We start from the raw sequence: 16,294 nt of genomic DNA, 5'->3' as shown, positions 1-16,294 counted from the left end.
CCTTTACAACACTAGGGGGTGGGAGGGCAACACTCCATGCTGCTGTGAAGGATGTCAGTTGAATCACTTAGAGTGCACAATTAAATATATTTCACAACAAAAAAAATCAATGCAGTTATCTGTAGTCAACATTCATTATAAATAATTTTCTAGAATTTGTCCTTCATTTTTTAAACTCTAATTCCTTCTTCTGATTTGAATTTGAATGAATATGCAGTCTGATAAAAGAAATCAATAGTATTAAATGTAAGTGTTCAGTTTAAATGCCAGAACTTTCCAGCCAAAATTACAGGCTGTACCCTGAGGGCTTTTTGTCTAGTCGCTAATTATTTTTCAAGTTGGAGGACTCTGTCATTTTGTCAGAAAAATAGTTGCCAGGTACTTGGCAGCAATAACAGGTCACGAGGCCAAGGATGTGTTCACATAAACCCTAGTGATAAAGAGTAACACTGTTATCTTGTACACATTATTTAAATAATATGTATTTAACTGCATGTTTATTTAAAAGTGATCCTAAAAATATTAGACTCCCTGAAGGTCTGAATTGTAATTTCTTTTCTAGATCTAGGAAAAAGAAACTCTGCTTAATGCGCACTTAGAGAGCTAAGATTAGCCTGAACTAGTGCGTATTAAACTGATGCATGCGATTGGGTGCACTGTCTATTCGGACACCATCTTGGATTTCACTGTATTGTACAGTGCAAAGGGCACACCGAATCGCCTCGGCAATTATGTGAACATATATTTATAAAAGTAGGCGGCTAATTACCAACTGATGGAAACATATTCCACTGAGAAATTCTGCGTGACATCTCGCGATGAGTGCGAAGCTCTATGCGTTGGGCCTCCTTATAGCCCCTCCCCAACCCTCAACAATTTCCAGTATACAAGAAATACAGGGCCTGTACAACGGGAGACGTTAGGGTTGCATAGGCAGCCTGAGCCTAACACATGTCGGTATTCCTGTCGTCTTTCCTCCCCTGTCACACCACCATAGATTAGAGAGAAGGCGTGTAAATGCCATATCCGCAATGTGACGTCATGCCAGGGGAATGTGACTTCCACACTTCATTGACATCATGTCATAGCAGGAGGTTGCAGCATTAAGAAACATTGTTATGGTTTCCTATGTTCGCCATACACGACACATGCATATTTCTAGGGCTCTGGAAAGGTGTTGCATTTTCTGCCATGAGAACTAAAGTCCAGGAGATATTCAGAAATTGCTAATGTTGCAGTCCTTTGCACAATCACGCCGTGGACCTCGGTATATTAAAATACGCTTGTGTTAAGAGAGAAAGAACCGAGAGTAAAAAAAAAAAAAAGGTCAGGCGTGAAGGCAAATATAAATATAACGCTTTATGGAATTGGAATATTCAGTGAGATGGTGACTGAAAGGAAGCAAACATAAAAGCATACCTAGGATCATAAAAATAAAAGTGAGTGTGTGTGTGTGTGGAACCCCATTTGCTGACTGTAGAGGGCTGTTAAATTTTCTGAGCATTTGGACAGGCACAGTTAACAGCCCCGGGAACCAAAACAAGCAGTAGCAAAAGCAAGTTTGCTTTTGTAAATGTAGACAGTGCGAGATTTTTCAAAAAAGCACCACAGTGTAGTCACTGTTCTGCCCGTCTTCCTTTGCCTGCTGTTGCTTTCTGCCACGTTTATGCTTAAACTGAAAGTGCCTGCATGAAGACTTGGGAGTCACTGCAAGCCAGACAGTCTCCATTTTCAGAAAGATATGTACACATATATTAAGTAGTACACATAGGGAGAAAACCCTCAATATGAAAAACTCCATGGACAAATTCCATGACACTTTTCTTCTAGAAACAAAAACAAACGTTAGTAGGGAAATGGATGTGTCCTTTATCTCTGCCATTGTCGTGTAATTTTACACATATTATTGTGCTATTTGGACAATACTGGTATGAGTAGAGATGCTACGTAGGGAGAAAACCCTTAATTTGACAAACTCCATGGGCAGTGGAATTACACACTGAATAATGAAAAGCCCTACCAATGATAAAATAAATGCCATCTATGCTCCGTAGGAACCCACATCTCATTCACTGACCTCCCCCGAAATATGCATGTCCATTAAGCCCTTTGTTGTACTTGTGTGTTCTGTGTGACCTATCTGAAGTAAAATATACAATTATCTACAACGATATGTTTAACTAACTCTTCATAGCAGTGGTGTGGATAGTGGGAGTTCCATGCCCTCGCAGTATGGGCTACCCAAATCCAGCAGATGAGCAATCTGCTGCATGGGATGCCCACTGTAAAATGCTCTCAACCATTATCCGAGGCAAATCAAATCCAAATTCAAGTGGGGGCTAACATCGGGTGTCATATGGACAAAAGTTTGCCAATAGTGAATAGAAACAACGTTGAATGATCAGACATCCTGCAAAGAGGCAGAGAAGGTCGGCATTTCTCTCCCAGGAACTTGTTTCAAATGTTGCTTTCCAGTGATGCACTGTTCCTTTAATCTTGCCACGGTGCAGTGCCACCAAAACAAGAATTCCAGTTAAGTGCTGTCTGTGGTTAAGCAGCAAGTACATCCTGTTAAATAGTGAGATGGATTACCAGTCAACAACAATTCAAGAAGATTAGGGATACAACCTCAAGTAATTGCATAAACCATCATAAATATAAACGGCCTCATCACCTGATGACAGTCTCCTAATGTTGTTGGTTAACTTGGATAGGTCTCAGAGATTGTTATATTCATGTTATATGGGCTGATAGTAAAACTTGGGTGGAAGACAGATTGTCTCTGGACAAGAAGCATTTTCTGATTGCTTCAATATATCAGGATGTCCTCTCAAAGAAAGACACCTGTGCTGGGAAATGATCAGTGCTGGAACCTGAGGGTTGGTGGTCCTTAGCCAGTACCAACATATGACTATGAGGATTGACTTTAATGCATGTTTTTTAAATTAATTTTGTCCTCCAGTTATGACATAATTAAACTTCCAAGTCAGTCTGCTAAAGGGGGCTACTTCAAGCAGCCAGCAGTGCCAGAAAATATTGGTCTTCTGCGAAAGGACAACACTGGGAGCTCCTGCAAGTTAAATACAACCCTATCTATCTCTCAACAGGACGTTTCTGTGATCAGCATCTGCTGAAGAATCATGACCTCTAACAAAGATGTCTTAAGAGATCTGATCTTACCCCACCGGGAAGGTGCATCAGTGGGCTATATTCCTTTCTTTACAAAAAGTTGTCTTCTCCCACACTTACTTGATTCTTCTGGAGCAACATTTCCACAGAAGACTCTCCCATGCTTCCCCTGTGGAACTTTCACTGGACATCCTGTAATGAGCTCCTGTTGAAGAATACTGATATCCACAGGAGACCAGGACTGACATCAAAGAGAGCTACTCATTGAAGAGAAGCATTTGATTATGCTGGGAAGCCACTCTGCAGCTGAGAGAGAAAAGGAGGGACTTAATACAGTGATTTGCCAAGCACACCTGTCGATCTGGTTGATGAAGCCAAAAGACTTATACCTCTACCCAGGCTCACGGTGTATTGGGCTGGCCATAACTGTCTTCTTGATGGGCGGCCCCTTACCCACTTCACTTGCCCTGCATTTACCAGGGTTAATGGGGGAAGCTATATCAGGTATAGGATGCAAAGGAGTGGGGGAGGAAACAATATGCGTAACAAGTGTCTCAGAGTAGCCAGGAGAAGCTGAGACCATAATGAATGGAGCATTCAGATGTACCACTACCTTTGTAGTGAAGAAATAGGCTTTCCTGAACACTACAGATTTTCACTGGGATGATATGAGATGATATGGCATTTATAATGCACCTATTCATAAGTGTTTCAAGGCACGACAAAGCAAGGGAGGGTAGACAGAGGGAGGACAAATGAAAACGATCTTACTAGACCTAGTGACATTGAGATCGCACAAGTGCAGGGGGTGGGGAGGTGAGAAGTGCCAGGGGAGGTTGGTTACTAGCATGGACAAGTGCAGGACAAGGAATCAACACAGCAAGTAGTGAAGCCAATAATTGGCAAGTGCGGGTGTTAGAAGTGCAGACAGCAGGTGTCTAATAAGTGCAGGAAAGGGGACTGTAGGGTTACAGATACAGACCACAAGTGCAAGGGGTGCCAGGAGGCAGTGCGGGTATGCAGCTAGACGGGCAAGGGACCTGGCCCTGAATTCAGAGGGTAGCCAGGTGACCAGTGCATGTATCAGGCAAGGGATCAGCAGGGGAGAGGATGAGTGAAGGCAGAAGCAAAGAGGAAGGTATTGAGATGCTTACAGAACCAGAGATGGTTCTGCTCAAGTTTCAGAGAGTCAGGGAGGCTGTTCCAGAGGCAGGCACCAGCCGAAGAAAGAAATCTGCCCCCAACTCGTTGCTTGGAGAAGTGACTGACCATCAAGGAGTTGGAGGTGCAGGAGTGAAGAGCTTGAGTAGGAAGATATTCCCATAGAGAGAGATGGAGGTATTGCGGTCCCAGGCCCCTGAAAGCCTTGTGGACTATGTAGAGGGTCTTAAACTTGATCATTGCTGCCAATGGGAGCCAATGGAGAGATTTCAGAGCTGGAGAGGTACGTTCCCTGGGCCTGATGCCAAGGACAAGTCTTGCAGTCTTGTTCTGTATGAGTTGTAGAGGAAGGAGATTAGAGGCTGGTAGATTTAGAAAGAGCCTGTTGCAGTAGTCCAGCCTAGAGAGAACCAGAGCTCTGGAGACAGTGAGCTTCTGGGGTAAAGTGAGGAAAGGAAGAATACCTCTTAGGAGGTGCAGCTGGTAGACTTCTTAGAGACTTGAGAGATGTGAGCAGAGATGGAGAGTGTGGAGTCAAAGATGACCCTGACGTTCTTAGCCTCACAGGTGGGAGCAGGAAGAGGGCCTAGAGTAGGCAGAGAGTGACAGCAAAGGAAGGTGCTGGTGAGCCGTGAAGAGGATCTCAGTCTTAATGGCGTTAAGGTAGAGGTCATTGGTGGCACACCACACCTGGATTGCAGACACACAATCTGACATGAGAGGCGGCTGAGGGGTCCCTAAAAGGGAGCTGAGTGTCATCTGCATATCACTGAAAGTTGGAGCACAGAGCAGCTATGCGGTGGGCGAGAGGTGCCAGAGATTGGTTGAACAGCCAGGGAGAAAGATTAGACTCTTGGGGAACACCACAGGTAGAGAGCTAGATAGAGGAGACGAAGGACCCAATGATGGCAACAATGCCAATATAAATAGAAACATCCAACCTGACGTTGTACCTCATATTAAGCATCGCTTTATACCCTAGTAGCTGGAACCAATAGGATAGAGAGGCGGTCTGGTGAGCTCCCCCAGTCCCGTGCATTCACAACTATTGACATTTTATCAACATCTTCCACTTGCACAAAGTGGCCAGAGTGGGAAAAACAAACCACTTTACTGTGGACTTCAAGTACAACAAACACATTACAAAACCCTGATCTGATCAAGTAATCCACCACCAAAACCTCTGAATGACTTAGCTTGCTGTTTCCATCAATTCTCGAAACAACTTTGTATCATCATCCACAAGGATTAGTATGTTAATGTTAATGTTAAAGGACATTTGTACCGCGCACTATCACCACCGAAGTGGTCCCCTGGTGCTGTGGTGGCTATGAAAAAGGGGAGAAGAGGGGGTGGGTTAGTGGGAATAAGCTGGAAAAGTGCAAGAGAGCAGTGATGTGCTGTTGGCAGCCTCAGCCTGGTGGGTCCGTTGGCTGGGCTTGGGGTGTTTTACAGTCCGTAGTCATCGTGTGCTGTTGTGCAAGTCTATGTGTGGTTTGTTTTGTAGTTGCATTGTTGTGAAGTTTGTGCGGATTGCTGCGTTTTAGGCTTGTGGTTGTGTTTGCTTAAAGTTTGAGAGGTGTATGCAGAGGAATGGAATTGTTAGTTGGTTGGTTAGTTGGCATTGCTGTCCATTGCAATTATGGGATTCCATCTAGGTGCGGCACATGCCGACATTCACACTTCCATCCAGAAGCGACGCAAGCCAAAGTTCAGAATTCCATACGAGTGTGGCACATGCTAACAGTCACGTTTCTATCTAGATGGGGCACAGGCTAAAGGCAAAAATCCAGAGTGTGGCAAATGCTAGCAGTCACACCTCTATCTAGATGCGATGCCAGCTAGGGTTTAGAATTCTAAGTGTGGTGCATGTTAAGATTCACATTTCTATCTAGATGCGATGCAAGCTTAAGTTAAGAATCCTGAGTGTGGCACATGCTAACAATCACAGTCCTATCTCGATGGGACGCAAGCTAGGTTCAGAATTCTAAGTGTGGTGTATGTCAAGATTCACATTTCTATCTAGATACGATGCAAGCTTAAGTTAAGAATCCTGAGTGTGGCACATGCTAACAATCACATTCCTATTTAGATGTGACGCAAGCTAGGGTTCAGTTCCATACATGTGTGTGAAAAAATAAAAAATGTGTATATAGTTCTATTTTTTGGAATTAAAATTCAGATTATAATCCGAGTACAGTTATACAGAAGTGAACAAAATAGAAGGATGGAATCCTAAAATATCTATGTATAGTGCAACTGGAGGTTAGTACCAGAATGGGCAGTATATTGTGTGCGAGTGAAATGTATAGATATTGACATTGTTCTCAACTGAATATCACCACTATGTTGTCCCCAAATTGTTCGCACAGATTGATACACACATACATATAATGATGTCTATTACTTCACCATTAGATGTCTCCTTTCCTTCACATACAAAAGGGATCATAATATCTACACACACATGCGCTTGCCAGAATGCACCAAGTCTTGGGTTGGGAGTAGGCTCATATTCAGTTAGGTACTGTTACCCCAGATCTGTTTTTTTCTGAGGTAGCACGGTCCTGTGTACAGCAAGACTTGCTGGTTGGGCCCCTCACTGCTTTTGTGCTTAAAGGCCATAGAGTGCTGTTTGGTGTACTCTCAGTCTTCCCTAGAGTGTCCTGATCAGGTGTTAGGTGTTTGTCTTCATTCTGCCCTGGTATTTCCTCCCAATTGTTATTTGTTTGTCTTGTCCTAAGATCATGACTGGGAAACATCTCTGTCAAGCTATAGATGGAGAAGGGGCTAGAGCATATGGCTGGGAACCAAGATGCCACAAGAACAGTGTGTGGAAACCTCACCCAAGATGGTCTCTTATTATTTAATGTTATGATTTTGTTGTCTACATTAGTACTACAATATTTTATTTGAGCAATGTGGAAGAAGCAGCAAAGTTTAATTCTTAATGTGCAGTACTTTAGACATTGACTACCCACCCCCACCCAGCATCCATACTTAAAGTCCGACGTACAAATGTATAAAGGGGGTGGGTATTCTGGTGGGAATGGCTCAGGTTGTAGAATGTCCTCATTTATTTGAATTTGTTTGATCTCCTTTAGATTACTAATGCCCATAGGAGAGGAGAAATGGTGAGTCGCTTGCAGGTGCTGTAATTACCTATAATCAAATATAATCCCCCACCCCAAATAATCATTCATATATACTTTTGTTTTACATTCCCACTTGCCATTGATGGAACTGTGTACGCTTGAGTTGGTAACATACTTGCAAAAGTCTATTAACAGAGTTGCTTTACAAAATGTTGATGGGACACATTCTAAATTCTAAGTTCTTATTTCATAAATAGAACTTCTCACGAGAGGAATAAACACTGTTTTACTGTACTCTGATGCTTTAAGTCAGGCATTAAAATATGTTTTTCTGCTGGACAAAAAAACTTAATGGGATGGTCATTATTGGCATGTATTTGACCGTAAGTTGTATAGTAACGTAAGCTTTTTTTTTTTTTTTCCTTTTTAACTGGGTGCAGTACGGTAACTCTGGCAATGTGTTTATTTTGTTATCCTGTCACTCACAGCCCAATGCTTACTAGCATTAGCGTATTTAGCTTTTCCATTTCTGCCCTCCCACAGCTGTTGATCTCATACCTATGTTTGTGCACCACTGTCTCCGGTGGAGTGACCCTAACCATATGCTGTGTGGTAGGTATAGATAGGTACATAAACATGGTAGCCAGAGCATTGGTATACCAGAAATAAAAATAAAAACCCAGTTGACTTGGAAGTGGAACCATAAGGATTGCACATTACCTGTTACCATGCTAGACTGAGGTCAGTCCCCATAGAGATCCAATGCTTTTTTATTCTTCCCAGCAACTCTGACAGGGTCGCATGAAGAGAGAAGAGGATGGATTTGGTAGAACCTGAGCACTGAGAAATGCAAACCAGATGTTATAAAGGCTCAAGTATGTAACGGTTCCCCCAGGTCCAGCACACCATCTGTGGCCTCATTCAGAATGGTGTTCATGATTTCCTAGCAAGGTCCACAAGATTTTAGGTGCAAATAGGAAGCGCGAATAACTGGTATCACCCCAGTACTGCACATCGGAAAATACTGAATGCGAAAATGCGGACGATTTTAATGTGAATTGTGCAGCAATTATATGTGGGTGGTAGGTTAGGTTACGAAATTATGTGAGGAGAGTATGGGGGTGCACTCTGGGGGTTCTCCTCTGCATATAATTGTGTGAAAAGAAAACAAATAGACATTTTCACATTTGTATTTCCGATGTGCAGTAATTACATAGATCCAAATACATCCTTAGTCCATAGTCAGGGGGTCCATGAGCTGCAGGTTAACATTTGTTGTACTCACCTTTAGAGGGAGCACAGACATGGCAAGCAGGAGCACCAGTGATCTAGTCCGTCCCACACTGGCAGATGCTCGCAATTTCCTAAGAGAAAACAGCTGATCATACTAAGAGCAGACTGGACCAACCATGTACTGCTCTGGCACCATTATGGAGCCAGGCAAGCAGGTTTCTTCAAGCACTTGGTATGCAGTGGCCCACAGAAGAAGTAGATTCACATACAACAATTATAGCGAACTGTATTTGAAGGTTGGAAAACATACTGCTCCAAAAAGACAAATAATAAAAAAAGAAAAAGAACTTAAATGATTCTTAAATTCCAGTCATTTGTACTCTCTTTTAGTTTACCTATCAGATAATTTATCTGTACTTAATTCAATCCTCACGTATACTTTATTCTGTAAGCAGTATGTTCACATTCTGTATGGTGTCCTCAATTATATTGTTAAATATATCATGGCATTACATCTTGGTAATGTTCTTGAAATTGATTATATCCCACTGAATGATGCTCTCATTATTGCGGAATGATTTGCATAGTTCTATCTTTATGATATCATTAATTAATGTCCACAAAGCGGATATCATTGTTCAACAATGAATTGATTACCTCTAATTAGTATACTCATTTATTATAATAAATACATCTCCTCTTCCATAGTATCCTTTGAACAGTATCACCATTGACATCATTGTTCAATAATGAATGAATTATAGTAGCCTCATTTGTTCAAATATATTAATCTCCTCTTAATTAGTATCCTACACACGAGTTTCACCACTAACTTGTCACTCTTCAGGAGGAAAAAAATCTGGATGCTCAAGGATCAAATAGACCTTTAGTATACATATTTCTGATGTTTAGAATCTAAATAGAATTAAGGAATCTATTTTCACTGACCTTTACATATTTCATGTTACTTCATAAATTCCGTAGTAATTTCTTGTTTGTTCTATTAAAACATTTGTTATTGATCATAGAGCAGCGTACTTAATTTTCGTTTTTGTTGCAACAGATGGTTTGTGTTGCCGGCATCCAGTTGCACTTGTATTGCACAACAGAGGGTTTCTCTTTTGTGCCACTATCTGGTTGCGCTCCTATTTCATGTGTCAATCCAAATTACTGCTTCTGTGTAATGCACACGTCATTCAGATCTTATGCCCACACAGAATATAGAAGTGGGGACCACAAAGATGCAGGTTTCCTAGTAAGGAGATAGTTTAAGAGCATGGGGCGAAGGCAAAATGAGTGAGGATTTGGATCAGAGTGAATAGGAGAGTGGAAAGGACAAGGAGGTGAGGAAAAGAAGAGGGCTGGAGAGGCAGAAGAGATAAAAGACCTATGGAGGGAAGAGGTGAGGTGACATATCTATAAAGAAGGGAAGGAGAGGTGGTAGAACATAAAGAAAGAGAGACAGAGAAGGTGAAACAGCTGAAGGAGAAAAAGGGAAAAAGAGGCAGAAAGAAGAGACGTAAAACGATATTAATGTCAAATGCAAAGGGAGGATAAAGGCATTGGAAGAAAAAAGGCAAATGAGAAACATCCAGAAGCAGGGGTGGAACAGCAATCTTGGAGGCAGGATCAGAGAGAGGGAAATTAATAAGTCAAGAGTAGGAGAGATTCAGAGGTGGAGATACATAATCTGTGAAGAGAGGCAGAGCATATTAACAGGGAAGAAGAAATGCAAGTCCTCTTTTGAGGCCATAGTAGAATTTAAGAACAGTATACGTGGATGCTCTCCTAAGGAGTTTGACAGGAGTCTCTGTGCTAAGCCTGAGATCATGCATTAGATCATGAATTAGGTGAGGAGAGGAGATACCTTCTAAAGCTCTAAGTTGAGCGAACCAGTCTGGGCACCCAAAGAGGAGGCGAAAGGCAAATTAACCCAGTGGCAGATTGCTTCCTGCAGTACATGATGCCTGACTCCAATTGAACAACCTTGGATATTTGGTGGGGCTACCTAGTATCTGAGTCCACAAGTACCAACTGACAACATCAGCAGAAACCAAGAAAGACAGTGAACTAATAAAGAAGTGCTTTGGACTGCAAGTGACTCTTTGCCCCATCCGGGAAATAGAGGTTTTGAAATAAGGTGAAAATGGAAGGATCACAATCCTTAACCCCTTAAGTGTGAAGGACAAGCTATCTCGTCCTCTGCACCATGTCCACAGTGCAGAGGACAAGATAGATCATCCTCCGCTCTACTCACCTCTGCTGCTGTGCTGCTCCTCCAGGCTGTGAAGAGGAAGCCCTCTTCTTCCATGCCTGGAGGTCTGGGTGCAGCCATGAGGACGTCAGCGCACCAAACGTGCGCCGACGTCATCAGGAAATTAAATTTGCATGCTGAATCCATAATGCTTCAGCTTGTAAATTTCCCAGACACACTTTTGTGTGCTACAAGGGCATTTATTGCCTGATTTCCTTGAGTGAGGGCTCGTTTGAAAGGGGAGACTCTCAAGGAGATTGCTTGCTGGTGGAGGATCCTTCGATCCTCCATCAGCAATGGCCAATAGACCACCAGGACATTCATTTTGGGGGTGCCCCCCACCAGGCCAAACAGCCCCCCACTCCCATCAAAAACAAAATGGCCCAACATTTTGCCTTCTTTGGGGACAGAGGGGTGTTGTTTTGGGCCGATTTGTCCCCAAGGAAGGCTAAACATTACACTCCACATATAGTGGAAAGCTAGGGGGTGGTGCGGGGCTGGCCCCGTACCTGTGGGCTAGCCCCCTTAGAATTCCCCCCACGGATGGTCAGAGCCTTGCTGCTTCCCTGTGGGGGGTAACAATGGGGACTGTCCCCATTTTGCCACCTCTGGCGAAGCATTGAGGACCACTAGGCCACCAGCGATATGATCTTCGGTGGTGGGCTCTGTGGCTGGGCCAATCCGCCCCCACCCTCAGCCACAAAAAAGGCCAACAAAATTGCATAATGTTGCTTTGCCTTCTTTGGGGGCATATTAGCACAGTTTTGCACCCATTTGCCCATAGCATAATTTCCTTTTGGGGAGGGATGGGAACCATGCCAGGATGTCCCAGGACTACTGATTGACTGGGGGGTGGTTGATCCATGTGCGAGGCAGACACCCAAGTCTGGGGACAGCACTACGAGCCATCCAAGAGCTCTAGCTGGGCTTAATTACAGCTTTTATCTATGGGGAGTAATGGGTACCCTGCCAGGGCTCTCTCGGATCACTGCTGGACTTTGGGATGGTCGACCCACATTGGAGACAGGTGCCGAAGGCCGGAGGCAGCACCCCATCTGTCCTGGAGCTCTGGCTGGACTGAGTTACAGCTTTTCCCTCAGAGGAGGGATGTGGGCCTGGCTGGGGCTCCCTGGGTCCGTTGCTGGACTTGTGGATGGTCGACCCACATTGGAGACAGGTTCCCAAAGCTGGGGACATCATCCCGACCTTCCTGGAACTCTGGCTGTGCTGTGTTAAAGTTTTTCCCTCCAGAAAGGGATGGTGACCCTGCCGGTAGTTCCTTGAGACTGCCACTGGACTTGGTGATGGTTGACCCACCTGGGTGACAGGCACCCAAGGACAGGGGCATCATCCCCGACCATCGTTAAGCTCTGGCCTGTGTTACAGCGTTTCCAACCAGGGAGGGATGGGGGCCCTGCCAGGGCTCCCTGGTGCCACTGCTGGACTTATGGATGGTTGACCCACATTGGAGACTGGTGCCCAAGGCCAGAGACAGCACCCCCGGATGTCCTGGAGCTCTGGCTGGGGTGCATTAAAGCTTTTCCCTCCAGGGAGGGATGGGGACCCTGCCATGGCTCCCTATGCCTGCTGATGGACTTGTGGATGGTAAACCCACATGGGAGACAGGTGCCCAAGGCCCAAGGCCACAGGCAGTATCCCCAGCTGTCCTGGAGCTCTGACTGAGCTGGGTTACAGCTATTCCCTGTGGGGAGGGATGGGGACCCTGTCGGGGCTCCCTAGGACAGCGACTGGACTTGTGGATGGTTGACCCACATTGGAGACGGGTGCCCCTGGCTGTCCTGGAGTTCTTGCCATGCAGTGTTACAGCTTTTCCCTCCGGTGAGGGATGGTGAACCTGCCAGGACTCCCTGGGACAGCTGCTGGACTTGAGGACGGTCAGCCCACAGGCGCCCAAGACTGGGAAATCACCCCAGCCAACCTGGAGCTCTTGCATGGCTGTGTTACAGGTTTTCCCTCCAAGGAGGGATGGGGACCATGCTGGGGCTCCCTGGGATTGCCACTCGACTTAGGGATGTTTGACCCACATGGAAGACAGGCACCATAGGTTGGGGACATCACCCCCAGCTGTCCTTGAGCTCTGGCTGGGCTGCATTACAGCTTTTCTTTTTATGATGGGGATGACCCATATTGAAGACAGATGCCAATGCCAGGGGCAGCACCCCCGCTCGTCCTGGCACTCTGGCAGTGCTGCATTACAGCTTTCCCCCCACCGAGGGATGTGGACCTTGGCAGGGCACTCTGGGACTGCTGCTGGGCTTGTGGCTGGTTAACCCACATGGAAGACAGCGTGCCCAAGGCCAGGGGCAGCCCCCCTGGCCATCCTGGACCTCTGGTTGGGCTGCATTGCAGCTTTTACCTCCACTTAGGGATGAGGATCCTGATAGGGATTCCAGGGACAACCGCTGGGCTTGGGAACAGTCGATCCACATAGGAGACAGGTGCCCAAGGACAGGGGCCGCACCCCGGCTGTCCTGGGACTCTGGCCATGCCGTGTTACAGCTTTTACCTCCGGGAGCGATGGCAACCCTGTCGGTTCAACCCAAGACTGCAGCTGGACTTGGGGACAGTCGACCATTTTGGGAGGCAGGCACCCAAAGCTGGAGGCAGCACCCCGGCCATCCTGGAGTTCTGGCTGGGCTGCATTATAGCTTTTCCCTCCAAGGAGTGATGTGGACCCTGCCGGGGCACCCTAGCACCACAGCTGGACTTGTGGACGATTGACCCACATTGGAGCCAGGCACCCAAGGCCAGGAGCAGCACCACCGGCCTCCTTGAGATGTGGCCGTGCTGTGGTCCAACATTTACTTCTGGGGAGGGCTAGCAACGCCTGCGAAGCTTCCTGGGACTGCCGCTGGACTTTGGGATGGTCAACTAGCATGAGAGACTGGTGCCCAAGGCCACAGATATCACCCCCAACCATCCTAGAGCTCTGGCTGTGCTACGTTACAGCTTTTCCTTCCGGGGAGGGATGGTGACCCTGCTGGGGCTCCGGGGGACTGCCGCTGTACTTTGGGATGGTAAAACCTTTCTCTTTTCCACCCAGGTAAGTAAACCCACGCATGTGAGGTATCCTTTTCGTTAGGACACTTCTGGGAATGTGGGAAGGTAGGACATATGTTGTTGACAGCGTATTTCAGTGGGTTCCTGGCGGCACATTTCTGAAAATCATGTTTTTTTTTTTCCTTACATTTTGGACTTTGTGGGTAATACATTATAGAGCAATTTGCGCAAGTTTATCCGCTTTGGATTCCCATGGGTGTCTTCTTTTCAGAATGCATGGGGTTCCCTCTTTTCCTTGCTGGCTGTGGCACCCCAGCCCCAAATCTGTGGGTTGTCCACAAAGCCAAATCCAGTCTTCCCCAGAGTGTTTAATGTACAAGTGTTTTAGCTTTTTACCTTTGCGCCCAGGTCCCTGCACCCACACATGTGAGGTACCATTTTTGTTGGGATAACTTTGAGAATGCAGTAAGGTAGGACATGTGTTGTTACCGGCATGTTTTGGTGGTTTCCTAGTGGCAAATGTCTGAACATTTTGTTATTTTGCCTACATTTTGGATTTTGACAGATCTTGTGGGTAATAAAATCTAAGGCGATCCGTGCAAGTCAGACCTCTTTGAATTTCCATGCATGTCATCGTTTCAGAAATGTATGGGATGGCTGTTTTCCTTGGTGGCTACGACACCCAATACCCAAATCTGTTGGTTGTCCACAAAGCCAAATCAAGTCTTCCCCAGGGCATTTAATTTACCAGTGGTTTAGCATTTTCACATGTGAGGTATTTTTTTTGTGGGGACACTTGTGGACACGTGGGAAGGTAGGACATGTGTTGTTGCTAGCGTCTTTCGGTGGTTTCCTCGTGGCAAATATCTGAACATTTTGTTTTTTCCCTACATTTTCGATTTTGCTGGGCCTTGTGGGCAATACCTTCTAGGGCGATTCACGCAAGTCAGACCTCTTTCGATTTCCAGAGTAGTCTTATTTTCAGAAATGCATGGGGTTCCCTGTTTTCCTTGGTGGCTGAGACACCACAGGCCCAAATATGTGGGTTGTCCACAAAGACAAATCCAGTCTTCCCCAGGGAGTTTGATGTACTAATGGTTTAGCCTTTTCCCTTTGCACCCAGATAAGTGCACCCACACACACAAGGTGCCATTTTTGTTGGGACACCTTTGGAAATTTGGTAAGGTAGGACATGGGTTATTTCTGGCATGTTTTGTTGGTTTCCTGGTGGCAAATGTCTGAAAATTGTATTATTTTACATACATTTTGTATTTTGCCAGACCTTGTGGGTAATATATATCTAAGGCAATTCGCGCAAGTCAGACCTCTTTGAATTTTCACGTGTGTCTTCTTTTCAGAATTGTATTGGATTCCCTGTTTTCCTTGGTGGTTTTGACAAGCCAGGCTCGAATCTATGGGTTTTCCACAAAGCCAAATTCAGTCTTCCCCAGGGCATTCGATGTACCAGTGGTTTAGATGTTTCCCTTGGCACTCTAATAAGTTCACCCTCACATGTGAGTTACCATTTTTGTTGGGATACCTGTGGGAACCTGGTAAGGTAGGACATGTGTTGTTTCCGGCGTGTTTCGGTGGTTTCCTGGTGGCAAATATCTGAAATCGTGTTTTTTTTCCCTACACTTTGGATATTGCCAGGCCTTGTTCATAATGAAATCTAGGGTGATTCAAGCAGGTTAGACCTCTTTGAATGTCAACGGGGGACTTCTTTTCAGAAATGCATAGAGTACCCTGTTTTCCTTGGTGGCTGCGACACCCCAGGCCTATAACTGTGGGTTGTCCTCAAAACCAAATCCAGCTTTCCCCAAGGCATTTGATGTACCAGTGGTTTAGCCTTTTCTCTTTGCGCCCAGGTTGGTCCATCCACACATGTGAGGTATTATTTTCCTCGGGACACATGTGGAAACATGGGAAGGTAGGACATGTGTTGTTGCGGATGTGTTTTGGCCATTTTCTGGTGACAACATTCTTACAATTGTGATTTCTTTCCATACATTTTGGATTTTGCCAGGGCTTGTGGGTAAAGACATCTATGAAAATGAGCACAAGTCAGACCTCTTTAAATTCTCAAGCATGTCTATTTTTCAGAAAAACATGGAGTTACCTATTGTCCTGGGTGGCTGCGACACCCTATGCCCATATCTGTGGGTTGTCCACAAAACCAAATCCAGCTTTCCCCAGGGCATTTGATGTACTAAGTGGTTTAGCCTTTTCCCTTTGTGCTCAGGTAGGTGCACATGGACATGTGATGTGCCGTTCTTGTCCGGACACCTGTGGGAACATGGAAAAGTAGGACATTTTTTTTGCTGACTTGTTTCAGTGGTTCCCTGGTGGCAAATATCAGAAACATTGTTTTCCCCCCTACATTTTGGAATGTGCCAGGCTT

This window comes from Ambystoma mexicanum, chromosome 5q (assembly GCF_040938575.1).
Source record: "Ambystoma mexicanum isolate Mex_15411 chromosome 5q, UKY_AmexF1_1, whole genome shotgun sequence".
In the NCBI taxonomy this organism is placed as follows: domain Eukaryota; kingdom Metazoa; phylum Chordata; class Amphibia; order Caudata; family Ambystomatidae; genus Ambystoma; species Ambystoma mexicanum.
This window is presented reverse-complemented; position numbering follows the sequence as displayed.